The 15,947-nt window shown below is 40.5% G+C and overlaps 1 pseudogene; it reads left to right on the forward strand.

Moving 5' to 3' along the window:
* Positions 1-13,376: 13,376 nt before the first annotated feature.
* LOC132901126 (odorant receptor 131-2-like) lies at positions 13,377-14,280 on the forward strand (annotated as a pseudogene).
* The last annotated feature ends 1,667 nt before the right edge of the window (positions 14,281-15,947 follow it).

Genomic DNA, 15,947 nt, shown 5'->3' on the forward strand with positions numbered 1-15,947 from the left:
TAACTCTTGGGGAATTGCAAACTCACCTACAGTCTGATCCCTTATTTCCCTACTCTCCTTTTCAAGGTTATCAGAACTGTGCACCCTTCTGAAGTGTTCCACTAACATATTCGCCTTTTCAGCAGAGGTCACAGCTAAGTCCACTCCATCAGACAGAGCAGGGAGGCTGGGTTTTTTCCCAACCCCATTCATTTTCCTTATAGTGGACCACAGCAAAGACACAGGAGTATCCCCTGACAGACTGGAGCAAAACTCCCCCCAGCTGTTTTTCTTTGCAATTTTAATAACTTTTCTTACCAGAGCCCTACAATATTTATACTGTATTAAGTTTTCAGGTGTTGGAAATCTCCGCAGCACTCTGAAGGCTTTATTTCTTTTCTTAATAGCCTCATCACACTACTTGTTCCACCAAGGAACCATTTTCTTCTGCAGTCCCTTACCTTTTGGGGGGATAGCGACTGTTGCTGCTGCAGAGATAGCCCCTGTAAAAGCGTTGCTCCACTCATCTACTGTTCCATCCCTAAGGTCAGATAGAAAGTCATCGCACAAAGTTTCAAACTTCTCCCAATCTGCCTTCATGAAATTAAATCTTCCTCCTACCCTATTTACTAAAGCCCTTAGCCTCAAGCCAAAGGTCCCCTTAGTTGGGAAATGATCACTGCCCATACTGTTTAAACCAAGTACTTCCCACTCACTTTTACCTCCTAATTCACCCGTAACTATCATAAGATCCAAGCAGGACATAGTTAATGAGTTTAGCTGGATCCTTGTAGGTTGTCCAGTATTTACACACACCAAGTTAAAATCTTGCATAAGACATTCAACAAGTGCTCCATTCCCATCTGTCTTGTTGCTTCCCCATAAAACATTATGTGCATTAAAGTCACCGGTCCATATAATAGGAGAGCGTACTTGCCTAAGTACATCCTCAAGCTCATGCCCATTTAACTGCAGACAGGGATTATAAAAGTTAAGTAATGTGACTCTTCCTGTGTCAGTCCAGATTTCCGTAACAATAAGCTCTAAATTGGAAACAATTGGCACGGTTCGGTATTCTATACCATCTTTAATAAAAGTTACACAACCACCCCCTTGTTTATCTTCTCTATCTTTACGAATAGAGACATACCCAGGCAGCACAAAACCTAAAATGGGCTTCAACCATGTCTCCTGGACACAGATAATGTGAAATACCTTGTCATTAGTGGTGATAAATATTTTAAATTCCTGCCCATTCCCAATTAAACTACGGGCATTCCATTGCAAGACGTTTAGGGGCATCTACCCCTCTCCTGCTGCAGCTACTTCACTACTCTGCGACATTGTGCGGTTTTCGCCACTTTTAAGAAACTGGAAAAGAGATTCGGGAGTGACGCTCATTTTCAGATATCTCCCCGCTGCGATTGAGACAAGTTTAATCACGTCTGATCTATTCTTTGGACCTAAAAACTTAGACCCTGAAACCACATCAGCAATAAATGCCAGGAAGTCAATCTTTTTAACCATAATGCTGTCATCAGGCGGAGTGTGCACAATTTGCACTCTAGGGGGTTGCGGGGGCTTTTGAGGATATTGCTTATCATTTTGCTGAATATTTACTCATCTCAAAGTCTCTGCATACGACACTCGCTGGTTAGTCCTAACTCTCTGCACTTCCACCGCTTTCACATACTGACGACACCCCTTGTATGCTGCACTGTGTTATTCCCCGCAATTTGGACAACAAAGAGGAGCCTGCGGTTCACATTCCCCATAACTATGATCCGCACCACACCTGCCACACTTCCTTCTCCCTCTGCATACAGCCGCAACATGTCCATACCTCTGACAATTAAAACATCGGAGAGGAGGTCTGATATAAGGTTTCACTTGAAAGCTCAGGTATCCAAGTTGTACTCGGCGTGGGATCGTTTGCAAATTAAATGTCAATACCACTGTTTGACTATCCACTTTTACACTATTCCTCGTTACTTGAATTCACTTTGCTTCAACAACCACTTCGCTGTTTATCTCCTGCATAATTTCATTATTTGATATTCACAAAGGAACTCCATATATTACCCCCTTTGCCTTTGTGCGTGTCCCGGGTACATAAACCTCCACATCAAACTTCTTTAATGACTTTAGCGCAAGCGCTTTTTCTTGCTGACATTTGGAATTACATTCCACAAGAATCCTGCCATTGGTGAGGGATATTGCATGTTGGAAGCTACCAATTTCTTCATCTAATAGCTCAGCCAATTTAATGGGATTTATTCCCCTGCCCCCATTGCCACTCAGCTTCACAATTACATTAAATTCTCCAACTCTCCTCTCTTTCAAACGCCGAGACTCTCCTTCACTCCCCGTACTTAAAGATTTACTGCTTTCTTTCCGTTTCCTATGATTAACTACCTGAAATTCTTCACCCCCGCTATCCATACTATCTGAAAACCCCATATCATCCCCTAAATTATCGAAAGGCATACTACGAAAACTCGTAGTTTAGCCTTAAGATTAAGTGTTACCACTCCAACTCTTCCTCAGTGGACGCCGAGAAACCAGAACCCACTCACGATGGTGCCCTGGCGAATGCTACAACTCATGTACTGCAAACCGCTAATGAGACCAAACGATACTTTGGGACCCAACGCGAGATTTCAAAGGCTCTCTATGAGCGTCAAAATAAAAGTCTCCCACTTACAGCTACTCCATTCTGCCGGTTACATTTATATAAATCACCATCCTAACATACAAGACTAGTGAGAAAATGGGTAAAAAATACAAAATGGAAAAATGAAAAAAGCTTGATTACCTCAGTTATGATTTGTTTCCAAAAGGTCTCCTGTTTGTAAATGCATGACTGAATGGCTCACATTACATATTGAAACATTCAGTAAGTACTGGTATTATTTATATGTTGAAATTGAGATGTTAACTTTGTTGGGAAGAAAAATTGCATTATACGGAGCCGTACGCTTTGTTATTTTTTTATTCACCATGTCCCCTCTACGGCTCCGTACTTTGCTGAGCCTTGCACCCCAAATTATCTTGCTCCAAATCTAACTAAAATGATCTCATCTTTAGTGCTGGCTGTGCTCTAATTTGTGCCGTTGAAATTATCAATTGTGCTATATAGGCTTTTGTAGCCTATATAATTATTTATAATACATTTATATAGTTAAAAAATGATAAAAATGGTTAAACTTGGTTTGTAACTTGTTTCTCTTCTTTAGGGGCATGGAGAACTTCAACCCTCTAATAGAGGTCCTGAGGGAAAGAAATATTGATGAGGCAAGGATTGCCAGGATTCTTGAAGACAAGGTACATTTATCACTGATGGGCATAAGCATAAGCTATGATTTAATCAATTATTTTATTAAATCGAGAAGTTTCAGTACCAAGAGTCACAGAAACAAAATGCAGCTTTATTCTATAATTGTTTATGGTCACCAAACCAAAGGATATAGACAATATAACACAATTTGCTGATTTTCATAGGCCTATGTATAATTAAGTGACACAATTAAGACTTAAAGGAAAATTCCAGACCAAAACACGTATGGCCTGTAATCCTCCTGTCACAAAATACCTGATGCAGTTGATTTGTTTCATAGTTGCCCCATATTCTATTCTTCTGACCCCTCCCCACAGCTAAAATGCAGTTAGGGACTCAATGATCCTGCTCCTGCGGGTATTTTTGTGCCTCCAAACTCAATTTCTTTTTCATGGATTGTACATTCTTAGTGTCCAGATACTCACACATGTACATGTATACTTTGTCACTTTTGTGCTTCCGTTCATACAGATCTAGTGTTACATCTCTATGCCTGGCCAAAATACAGGCTAGATTTGTATGAACGTCAGCCCAAAAGTGACAAACTGCACACATGTCAGTATCTTGACAATTGAGTTTGGAGGTACGAAAATACCCGCACTAGCCTAAGGATCATTGACTCCCATTATAACTGCATTTTAGCTGTGGGGAGAGGTCAGAAGAATGGAATATGGGGCAACAATATGAAACAAATCAACTGTTTCAGGTATTTTGGGACATTATTACAGGCAGATTCAGGCCTTATGTGTTTTGGTCTGGAATTTCCCTTTAAAGCGGAACTTCACCCATTTTCAAACATATATGTTCATATGTTCACTGATATTTAAGAAATACATCTACCAATCTTCTTTGGCATTTTAAAATGTATTATTATAATTATTTATTCAAATAATTAATTAAGTTGAAGAATAGGCCTCCCCATGACCCAAAGTAACCCAAAATAGCAGATCTACAAGCTCACAATGAGTTGCATGTTGAGAGCTACTTCTTAAAGTTTTGTTTATTATGGATTTCTTGATAAATAACATGGTTTAAATCTTGATTTCTGACAAACTAAGATTTTGTTGTTTACATTATAGTATAAATAGAAACTGCACATCCCTGATTCTGAGAAGCTAAATTTTTAATTAGGCCTATTTTGTACTTAAAATTAACCTTTACTTTTCACTTTTCTGTAGTTTTTGTTCAAATTACAATAATATTAGCTACAATACTATTTTATTAGTTAAAAAGTATGACCTATTTGTAATAAACAGATTGTTTATATGTCATCTGTTTTGTTTGTATATTATTATATCAATACAATTTGAATGCACCATGGAATTACATTTTCTAAGCTAACCTATACTAACCCTGTTATATCTTTACTTTCCACAGATTGATGTCTCTGTGATTCTGCTGATGTCAGATGACAATCTAGCCAAGTACATCCCCCACTATGGTGATAGATTGGTTGTGTTGGCCTTCTGTCGTAAGCAACAATCTACAGATGGAAACACAGACAGGAAGAGTCACGATGGAAACACAGACAGGAAGAGGCACTTGTTGGAGAGACTAAGATCAAAACTCTGTAACCCTAATCCATACCCCATCGAAATTAAGAAAAGTAAAATTTCACAGAAATTCATTGGAAACACAAATGCTAAGAAGAAGGAGAGGAAAGTGCAACTTGGATGGATGATGTACAATGAGAAAGACAAGGAATTTAAGCAAGTTAGACAGTCAAAAGGAGGAGGAACAAGGGATGAAAAAGTAGATAGACTGACAACAGTAGAGGAACTCAAAGTAAAGGCAGAAAACCTTTTCTTCCCGGATGGAAAGGCTAACCTTTTTAAGCTCAAACTCAATGATGTGCACTGTACTGTCAGGGATACCTCTCACAGAATTCTTGACCCGGAATGTACAGTTGAAGACTTATACGAAGCAACTAAGGTGAAACTCCTCAGGCTGTATCTTTTCACAAAGCCCAAGCACATGGAACATTCTTATATAGTAGACGAAGAGGAACCAGAGATTGAGGCTGTGTCATCTGTACTCCAGGATGAGAAGCAGCAGCTGATTACAATTGAGATTTTAGAAGAGGGAACTTTTGACTTGGAGAATGAGGATCCACGAGAGCTGATGAACCAGCAACTACAGTCAATCCAGGACATGGAGATTGACCACTGGCAGGGGACCCCCCTGGAACCCCACAAGGCATCTGAACAAGGAGACAATATCCAGGAGCTAATTGAGAGCATAAATGCAAACAGAAGTCCGACCAATGTGAGGCAGAGCACCCTCCCGAGATCCCACCAGACATCTGAACAAGGAGGCAATATCCAGGAGCTACTGGGCATCAATGCACACAGAAATCCCATCAATGTGAGGCAGGAGACACTCCAGGGGGAGCTACTGGAGGAGGACAGCAACGCACACAGCAGTCCAATCAATGTGAGCAACTCTTCTGATACTGATAGTGAGGTCATAATTGGAGCAGGATTTAGTGAATCACAGGATCTAGAAGACACTATCCCTGATGATACTGGACTGACAGTGATTGTAGTGCGAAGAGGATTCGTTCTCACTGACCTAATGAACATATTCAGTGACCCAGCTATTATGGAGAAAGAATTGTCTGTCCGCATGAAACTTCCCAATGGAAAGTTGGAACCAGGACATGGCTCTGGTGTTTTCCGTGACTGCTTATGTGACTTCTGGAAAGAATTCTACAGCAAATGCACTTTAGGTACAGATGTCAAGGTCCCCTTCTTAAGACATGAATATCAAGAGCACGAATGGCAAACTGTTGCAAGAATTCTTGTTAAAGGTTGGCTTGCAGTGGGGTATTTCCCTATAAAATTTTCCCTTCCATTTCTGGAGGAAGCCTTTTATGGCAACACCTACAGCAGTGTCAGAGATTCATTCATGCACTACATTTCGATAGGACAGAAGAAAACCTTTGAGCAGGCATTGGACAACTTTCAATATGTTGAGCCAGACGAACTCTTTGATGTCCTAGATGCACATGATTGTCACCAGAATCCCACAGAAGAAAATCTTTCAGCACTTCTGTCACAGTTGGGTCACAAAGCACTCATACAAACTCCCATGTTTGTGGTTGAATCTTGGAGGCCTATTCTGAGCGATCTAGCTAAAACTTTGACACCACAGAGACTAGCAGAGATCATGCTAGAGCGAGTTCCAACACCTACACGTGTGGGAAAAATCCTTAAGTTTCCACAAGATATGAGTGCCCCACAACGCAGAGTGGCACGACACCTTAAGAGATATATTGAGGAGATAGATGACCACACTTTAAAGCTCTTCCTCCGCTTCTGTACTGGGGCTGATCTTCTATTTGGAAAAGACATCACCGTGACCTTTTCAGAAACCAGTGATTTCCAATGCCATCCAACAGCCCATACATGTGGATGTAATCTGGTGGTACCAGTGCAATATCAAAATTACCCAGACCTCCGCAGTGATTTTGATACCATCTTCAACAGCTCGATCTGGGTTATGGACATTGCTTAAACATCAAGTAAGTATATGCTGTCTTCTGAGAATGAATTTTATTATAAGGTATATTATATTTTATATATATATATATATATATATATATATATATATATATATACCATATTATATAAGGTTATTATATACTGTAGCTATGTTTGTAACCTTATTCAACAGGTCAGTATTTTGTGTGTTGTGTGATTGTTGTCAGGCTCCAGACTGCTGACTACTGAAGAGCAAGCCGATCTTCCGAGCCGATCTTCTACTGGAAAAGAAGGATTGAAACAAGTTTGAAAATCACATTCAGGACAAGCTATGGAGTTGTTGACTATGGACATGTATTTTTTATTACAGACAGGTTGTAATTTTGAGTTTATTCATTTTCTTTTGATGCGTCGATGTAGCATACAACCATTTACACAACCTCTGCTCTGCCTAAAACGTGTCACACTTTAAGATGTAGTTCCAGACTGCTGCTATTTTACTCAGGTGCCTTGGTTCTCGGCAAGTCTGCTTTGTACCACTTGCCAAAGATGTTTGAAGTATTATTTATATGTTTAATTGTTCAAATTCAATTGTTAGTTTGAAGAAGTATAGGCTACTGAGCAGGGAAGCACAAAGGTTGCAAATACTATTGATGTGCTGACTTAATTTAGTTTCTCTTCCTCAATTTCTGATTCATTAAGAAGATTCATTAAGTTTAGATATTAATCAGTTGCAACACAGCCTTTTAAAAGGGATTGAGAGATACTGTTTGAACATTGATTGCTTAGGATGTTATATGATGAATATTGCCTTCACGTTGAAATTATTGTTGAATTGTTTTGTTTATTTAGCTGAAATAGTTTAACTGAAAAAAAGTTTTATTGTTGAAAGGGTTTACTGTATAAAACATACAGTATCTGATTTTTATTGTGTTGTGTTTTTTTGTGTTTATTAACATATTAACACCACATTCATTCAATGTCAACTATTTCATTGATATTTTAACTATTTATTACAAAGACCTTTGCACATTTTGCAGAATACAAAAAGAAGGGGTATTTGAAGAATCACTGTAGCATTAGCATTTGATGAGCCAGTTGCTCTATAAAGACAGTGCTGGTCGGTAACAAAGAACCAGAGAGTCCCTGGAATCCACTCTGAGAAACTAGGAGGTTGAGTTGAGTTGAACTTTATTTGTCTTTGAGGAAATTTGTCTTTGGCACGGAGTGCTACATTGCGTATAAAAATGCAATACACCAGACATCATCAATAATGATAGAGAAACAACAGACTCCTGGAGAACAGTAAGTAAAGGTTGCAACTGTCCTGAACATTTCAATTTATAGTAAGTCCATAAATGATTCCTAGTTCATTCATCTTGTAGAAAAGGTAAGAAAGTAAGTCCCGGTATGTTTACCTCACAGGTGATTTCATCAAAAGGCAAAATACATCAGAAAAGGATAGCCATTTATAGGTTACATTAGGCCAAGCCAAGGCCAACCTCATCATCTCCAAGGGACATAGCCTACTAAGGAGGATGGGGAAGTTTGTCTAGTAGGGTAATAGATTTATGGATGAAAGACTTCCTATATCTGTTGCTTCTATAGGCCTATTTGCTCGTTCTGAAGCGCCTCCTGGAAGGTAGGAGCAGATATGGAGAGTGAAGTATGAGAGGGGTCACGAATTGATTGTTTATCCCCTAATATCACGATAGTAATTTGAACTTTGGGATACACAAATAGGTTACGTGTTTTTCTAAACAATCCCTATGCACACGACAAAGGTATGTCTGTCTACATGAATTCCAGCCAAAAGAATGAGTGGAAGCGGAATATGAGTCTTTCATTGCCTATATCAAGTTCGAGTTTTTGCAGCTAGAGACCAGATAGCCCAGACACAAATGAAAAGCGGTCACGATGCCTACATAAATGTGAATATCAGATACTCCATCTCTCCATATCTAGGCATAATAAATATAGGCTATGCATAATGAATGAATTAACCACAACAATTGTCTGAGAATTATAGGCTACACATATGGACCTCTTTAAAGTGTTTAGCCTACGGTAGACCACATGCGGTGGGTCCCGAACCGAATATAGCTATAGCAGATCTGAAGCAACAAGCGTGTAGGCTAGTAGATTGTAGTAGGCCTAATTCTGTTTTCGGTACAGGACCATCATTCAACGGAATATAAATTAGGACAGCTGTGACGTAGGAGCCTATCAGTAGTCACAAACGTAAAAGGTAACACGTATCATGCTTTATAGGTTATGTTACTGTATAGTTCCACCCGGCTCTGAGTGGTGACTTTATACTTTCTTACTATATTTGGCTTTAGGGATAAGTAGTAGGCCACAGCTGTATAACAACATAAACTTACGAACATGAAATCAAACTTTGTCGCTCTAGTGCTGTTTTGGTTATGGTGCTCTCCACGGTGCTGAAGCGAGGCCACTGCTAATCCAATAACATAGGGTTAGGCTACTACTAGCCTACTACACCAGGTAAAATGAAACAGTTGCTTGATTGATTGAAATAGCATTACAACATAAACCCTTAAAGACGAATAGCACATGTAGTCTTTATTTTTTCCATTTTCTTGTTTACAATAACAACATCACCGAATCCCATGGGGAACTGACTGAGCAATTCGAGTTCTATAGGCCTACTTCCAAACAGTAGTGCTTTTGGTGGCTGCACGTACCCACACACGTCGTGTGGGTAGATTGTCCGAGGATGCGCTCCCGTTTCCAGTTTAAGTTCCCCGGCTACTTATTTTGCATATCAACACAAGTTACACAACAGTCTATAGCTCAATACAGTGAACATCGATGCAGAGAGAGAGAGAGAGAGAGAGAGAGAGAGAAAACACAGAAGAATGACAATAGGGCTAATCGCCTAGGAATGTATATAGGCTACCCCAGGTTTGTGTAGGCTAAATGTTATGACAGTGTGCTCTGAAACCTCGCCTGTCACATAGGCTACACAGTAAAATGTATTCTGATAAGACAATAAGGTGACTTGCTGTTTGTTTCTTTAACTAAAACTAGTGAAACATTTTAGCCTACTTAATAGCCTATGCATTCGCAGGAACATTTATTCGTGCCATGTACACGTTGAAGTGCGCGCGCACGTGTGGCGCGCGCATGACTTTAGCTTTGAGATGAATTCACCAAAGCATGCCTGCTTCCAAAGCATGAATCTCAGAATATGATAAATCATAACTTGGTCTATGCGTTCATCTGCAAGCGGATAGCATCCCTGAGTGCAATGTATAGTTCTACAGCCTGGTGTCTGTCATTGGGAAAACTCAAATTCAGCTCATCCATTATGGTTATAGATAGGTCAAAAACGTCTTCGTCACAAGGTACTGCAGTAAGGAACGTGCATGCATCTTTGGCTGTTTGAAGATCAGCATTGCTTGGTGAGACCTTGAAGTCATCTGTCCCCCATAGCTGAGGCACCATAAACATGGCATTTGGGATCCCGCTGGGACAGTTTGGGTTCTTCGATGGTCGGATCCGGTGCGCATTCCAAACAGCCATGACCTCATTCAATTCTTCCTGTAAAACAAATTGAAATGAAGATTGGAAATGGATGGCCTAAACAAAACAGGAACGCATCCAGCCCTGTTTCACGGAGGGTGAGGGTTCCAAATGCAGAGCGCATGGATTCTTCACATTGAACCCAATGTGATTTTTATTGATGAGCCTACTCGGTCTCGGCTCATCAATAAAAATGCAGAAAATTAACTAGGCCTACTTTTAAGCGCTGTCTGTAACTGTGATTGCAGAGGCTACCCTTGTCACAACGGTGAGTTGGACTATAATGCTGTGAGTAGCCTATTTATCAATCGATGGAGATCTGAGGATATGCCACCAACAGCTATAGGCTAATAGGCGAATAGCAGGTGCTGTCTGTCTGTCTGTCTGTCCCAGACAGTTGATCAGTCTGTGCGTAAACACGGCGAACACTGTGTGGGGACTAGGCCTAGAAGTCATCTGTCACCCATAGCTTTAAGTTTAACAAAATGATATGAATGTGTTTATCTCCGCAGCATATCATATTTATAAGAGGATGTCGTAAGTTAATTGTCTATTTTTGGGGGAAGGATGCGTTCCATTTGGGGGGAGGATCTTTGCCCATGACAGTGACACAACGCATTAGGCTAGCCTACCTATGTGAACACATAACACAAATACACACCTGGATGACATTTTTAAAGCACAATTGGACCAATGCCTTGTCCAGGAAATCACCACCAAATAGTCCCTCGTCTTTCAGCTCTCCGAAGAACTCGATCCAGTATTCAGCCCCTTGTCTACGCAACTGGCCCCACCAAGATTCAATACGCTGATTTGCAGCGCTGGCCCCGGAGATGTAGCTTCGGTCCCCTGCCCTGTCGTCTTCTCCGTCACGCCTGAAGAACTTCTGGATGTCTCGCACAGTCACATTCTCAGTTCCAAAATCAGTTCGCACGATTCTCGGGCATCCACCTAACCTCTCCACTGCATCCACATAGTAACTGCCAATCACTCGCGGGTTACTACTTGTGTGTGCGGCTTTCAGCCAGACGATCCTACGGGAAAACCCGTCTATGCATCCGTTTATGCAGATTCCGAACGGTTTTAGTTTGTCATAAGAATCGACATGCCAAATGAAATTGGGTCCTTTGGAAAAGTACTGTCTGCGCTGAAGTCTACGACGACGGCGTAGCGCAACACTCTCTGGGTCCAGTAGTTGAAGGATAATCCGTACATCCTCTGTTTTTGCCTGAATGCCATGTTCCAGGCACTTTGCGTGCATCCAGCGGTACCCGTGGAGGTGACCTGGGCTATTTAGTTGGCTGATGATGAAATCTATAGTCGTTCCTAGGTCAGAAAAACTACGACGGCGAAGCCCATTCTCTCTCAGAACTCTCTTGAGGTGTCTCAGACTTATAATAAAGCCATGTTGGGATGCAAGTGCATCGAGGATTTCTGTGTATCTGAGTCCAATATTAAAATATAATAAAATAGCGTCTAGTATTTCCGGAGCTACCATGGTGAGCTACAGCCTGTGTGTACGTGTGTGTGTGTAGGCAACGAGATAAACGAAAACAAGGATATTGTGGGAATATTTTAATAAGTCGAGGGAACGACATAGGATATCATTCCCACGCCTTGGATATAAACCGAGGGAACGCGTTTTAAGACGTTCCCTCACTTTTTAATAACCCGTGCGCACGCCTTTATAACTCGAGCGCACGTATTAATATCTCGTGCACACGCCTTCATGAAAGTGAGGGAACGATTTGTAACTCGTCCCCTCACTTTTAACTACCCGAGAGCACGCCTTAACGCAAAGCGTGCGCACGGGTTATAACTCGTGCGCGCGCATTAATATCTCGTGCACACGCCTTATAAGTCGTTCCCACGCTTTGTTATTTTTTTATTCACCATGTCCCCTCTACGGCTCCGTAGCAAAGCTCATGATCTATAACTTAAAATATCTCAAAATTGAAACCAGCACAAATTATGAAATCTACGGCACAATTCAGCACAAATTCATAACTAAAGGATGACACCTACATGTTCAATCGACATTCTAGATACAAATTAGAAATAAAAATGATGGCTAGACTCGTCTGTGTCATGATGAAAGCTATCAGGATGGTTGCCGTGCAGCCTGCAGCAGCTAGCATGGAGATTTAACATCACAGATGGCACTCTTTGTTTAACAGTAGGCCTACCTTCAATGCAAAATGAGTATGATAGCTCAATGTATGTTAAGTATGAAAAAATGCATAATTTAATTACCGTTCTGTTGTGGAAGAAGAGTTCCGTGGTGGATGTGCTCCTTCCTTCTGCAGGTTTCGTTGCGCACGTTTGCATTGCGCATGTCATTCCCAGTTCCACACCATGGAAAGTGAAAGCGAGGGAACGATTTGTTAACTCGTCCCCTCACTTTTAACTACCCGAGCGCACGCCTTAACGCAAAGCGTGCGCACGGGTTATAACTCGTGCGTGCGCATTAATATCTCGTGCACACGCCTTATAAGTCGTTCCCACGCTTTGTTATTTTTTTATTCACCATGTCCCCTCTACGGCGTGCGCACGGGTTATAACTCGTGCGCGCGCATTAATATCTCGTGCACACGCCTTATAAGTCGTTCCCACGCTTTGTTATTTTTTTATTCACCATGTCCCCTCTACGGCTCCGTAGCATTAAGAGTACAAAGAAAAGCTCTGCATCAAAAGGATATCATTAAATATTACTACTAACAGCACCAATACTGGTCGTTCTCTGAGCATAGTAAACTACTGTTAGACCCACTCCCCTCCCACTCACCACACCACCACCACGTGAAAAGTATAAATCCCTGAAAAGCAAACATTCCCCATATCATATTGCTTTGCACACACTGGAACAATTTATGTCCTCCAGCAGCCTGTTTATTCCCTCCTTTACACATAAGTATATTTTTGGTGTTGTACAGTGTCTTTTCCTTACAGGTCTTTATTTTACAGACATGCAAAGTGCAGGAGCAAACAGTAACTCAAGCAATAATTTGTTATTTAATTTTTCAAGCTCAATGACTGAAAGACTATTGTTGTTGCAGGTCCTGGTTGGGGTTTTCCTCTATATAAACTGCTTGATGATATACACATTTTTTAAAAATGAGGTTTTTAGGGAAGAAACGCGATACGTTTTGTTTGTACAAATCCTACTTGCGGACTCTGCTAAGTGACTTGCTTTCAGTTGGAACTTCCTTTCAGTATGCCATGCACATAATTCCTTGCAATATCATTTGTACAGTTTCAGTTTTTCTGACCTGCTGTACACCAATGACTTTGGTGGCAATGTGTCTGGAACGCTATGTGGCTATATGCATGCCTTTGAGACATGCTGTCATCTCCACAAGCAGGACCAGATTATATGGGGGTTTTATCATATGGACTCTCAGTTCTATAATTCCATTGTTCAATTTCATAGGATATTGGGCAGTAGTCCCATCTGCTGCTCAGTACTCCTATGCAGTGTGCAATGTGGAGCTAATTTTAGGTGAAGCATGGCAGGCACACGGACGTGCCATCATTTTTATTATCCTTTTCCTTTTTTTAATCATTATCATTGTCTTCACCTACATCAAGATAATGATTGCAGCTAGAGCTGCTTCCTCTGAGAAAAAGAAATCAACCAGTAAGAGTCTCAGGACTGTGCTGCTTCATGCATTTCAGTTGTTTCTGTGCATAATGCAGTTTTTAAACCCATATATAGAAATGGCATATTGGGGGGTTGAAGAAATTATGTTGCGGAAAATAAAATATTCCGTGTTTATAGCTTTTGTGATTGCACCACGTTGTCTCAGTCCATTGATTTATGGTCTCAGAGATGAAATTTTTTTTCATGCTTTAAGGCATTATGCTATGTGTGGCACTGATTGCCATTTCCCAACATTGCTTGAAGTCAAAAAATTGAAAATAAGACCAATTTAAATACAAAACAGGACATAATTAATAAGTGATTATTTTATGTGATTTTTAGATTGTTTGATGAAAACAGATGCTTTAATGACTGTGCTAAAATCCTCTACCAACCTTTGGTGAGTTGAATATATTGGAATTTGCTTATACAACAAAAAATGTGGAAAAATATATGCCCCTGAGGCTGAATTGTCTAAAATACATTTTGATCAAGGCTTATTGTTGAAATGTGTTATGGTTTGAATGTTGAATATCAAATGTCATTTCACTGTTACTGTCAAACACACACACACACACACACACACACACACACACACACACACACACACACCAACAACAACAACTTTTAGCTGACAGTGTCTAAAAAGTATCCATTGTATGGGGTATACAATGATGTCTCATTATATTTTTTTTATTTAACAGTCTGTGTGTTGTGTGTCCTTGTTGTTTGTAAAAAAATTATGTAGAAATAGATGTACCATGCTTTAAAATAGAAATACACAAAAATCAGATACTAATTTTGCTATTCACATAGCAAATACGTAATTTATAAGAGAATCAAATTATTGTCAGTCCATCCTAATATGTCAAATGCTGGTTATGGATGATGCCAGATACAACCTCAATTGCAAAAAAAGTTGGGATTCTAGGTAAAATGTAAATCAAAACAGAATGCAATAATTTGCAAATCCTTTTCAAACGGCAGCTCTGGAAAAAATTAGAAGACCACTGCAAAATTATCAGTTTCTCTTGTTTTACTATTTATAGATATGTGTTTGTGCGGCACGGTGGTGTAGTGGTTAGCGCTGTCGCCTCACAGCAAGAAGGTCCGGGTTCGAGCCCTGTGGGCCGTTCTGTGTGGAGTTTGCATGTTCTCCCCGTGTCTGCGTGGGTTTCCTCTGGGTGCTCTGGTTTCCCCCACAGTCCAAAGACATGCAGGTTATGCTAACTGGTGAGTCTAAATTGACCATCAGTGTGAATGTGAGTGTGAATGGTTGTCTGTCAATGTGTCAGCCCTGTGATGACCTGGCGACTTGTCCAGGGTACCCGCCTTTTGCCCGTAGTCAGCTGGGATAGGCTCCAGCTCGCCTGCGACCCTGTAGAACAGGATAAAGTGGCTAGAGATAATGAGAATGAGATGAGATATGTGTTTGAGGAGCCGTGGTGCAGTAGTTAGCACTGTTGCTTCACAGTGAGAAGGTCCTGGATTCAAGCCCAGTGGCTGACAGGGTCCTTTCTGGGTGGAGTTTGCATGTTCTCCTCATGTCTGTGTGGGGATGCAGAAAGGAACTGTCCACCCTACTGCTGCAATTCTGGCTGAGCCAACCAAACATGGTTTGCCTCAAGCCTGGATTAGGTTTGGCCGTGATGATGATGTTTGAAGAACATGAACTTTTTTTTTTTTATTTCCTTAAACTTGCAATGTTTCCTCCAAAGTCCATATCAAAATATTGTCACTTACAGCATTTAGTGGCAGAAAATAAAAACTGGTGAAAATAACAAAAACAATTAAGTGTTTTCAGACCTTGAGTAATGTATAGAAATCAAAATCATATTCAATTTTAAACAACACAATACTTTGAACTTGGGATGAGTTCAGAAATCAATATTTGGTTGAAGAACCCTGACATTTAATCACAGCTTTCATGCACCTTGGTATGCTCTCCACCAGTCTTTCA

Source organism: Neoarius graeffei, chromosome 17 (genome assembly GCF_027579695.1).
Source record: "Neoarius graeffei isolate fNeoGra1 chromosome 17, fNeoGra1.pri, whole genome shotgun sequence".
NCBI lineage: Eukaryota > Metazoa > Chordata > Actinopteri > Siluriformes > Ariidae > Neoarius > Neoarius graeffei.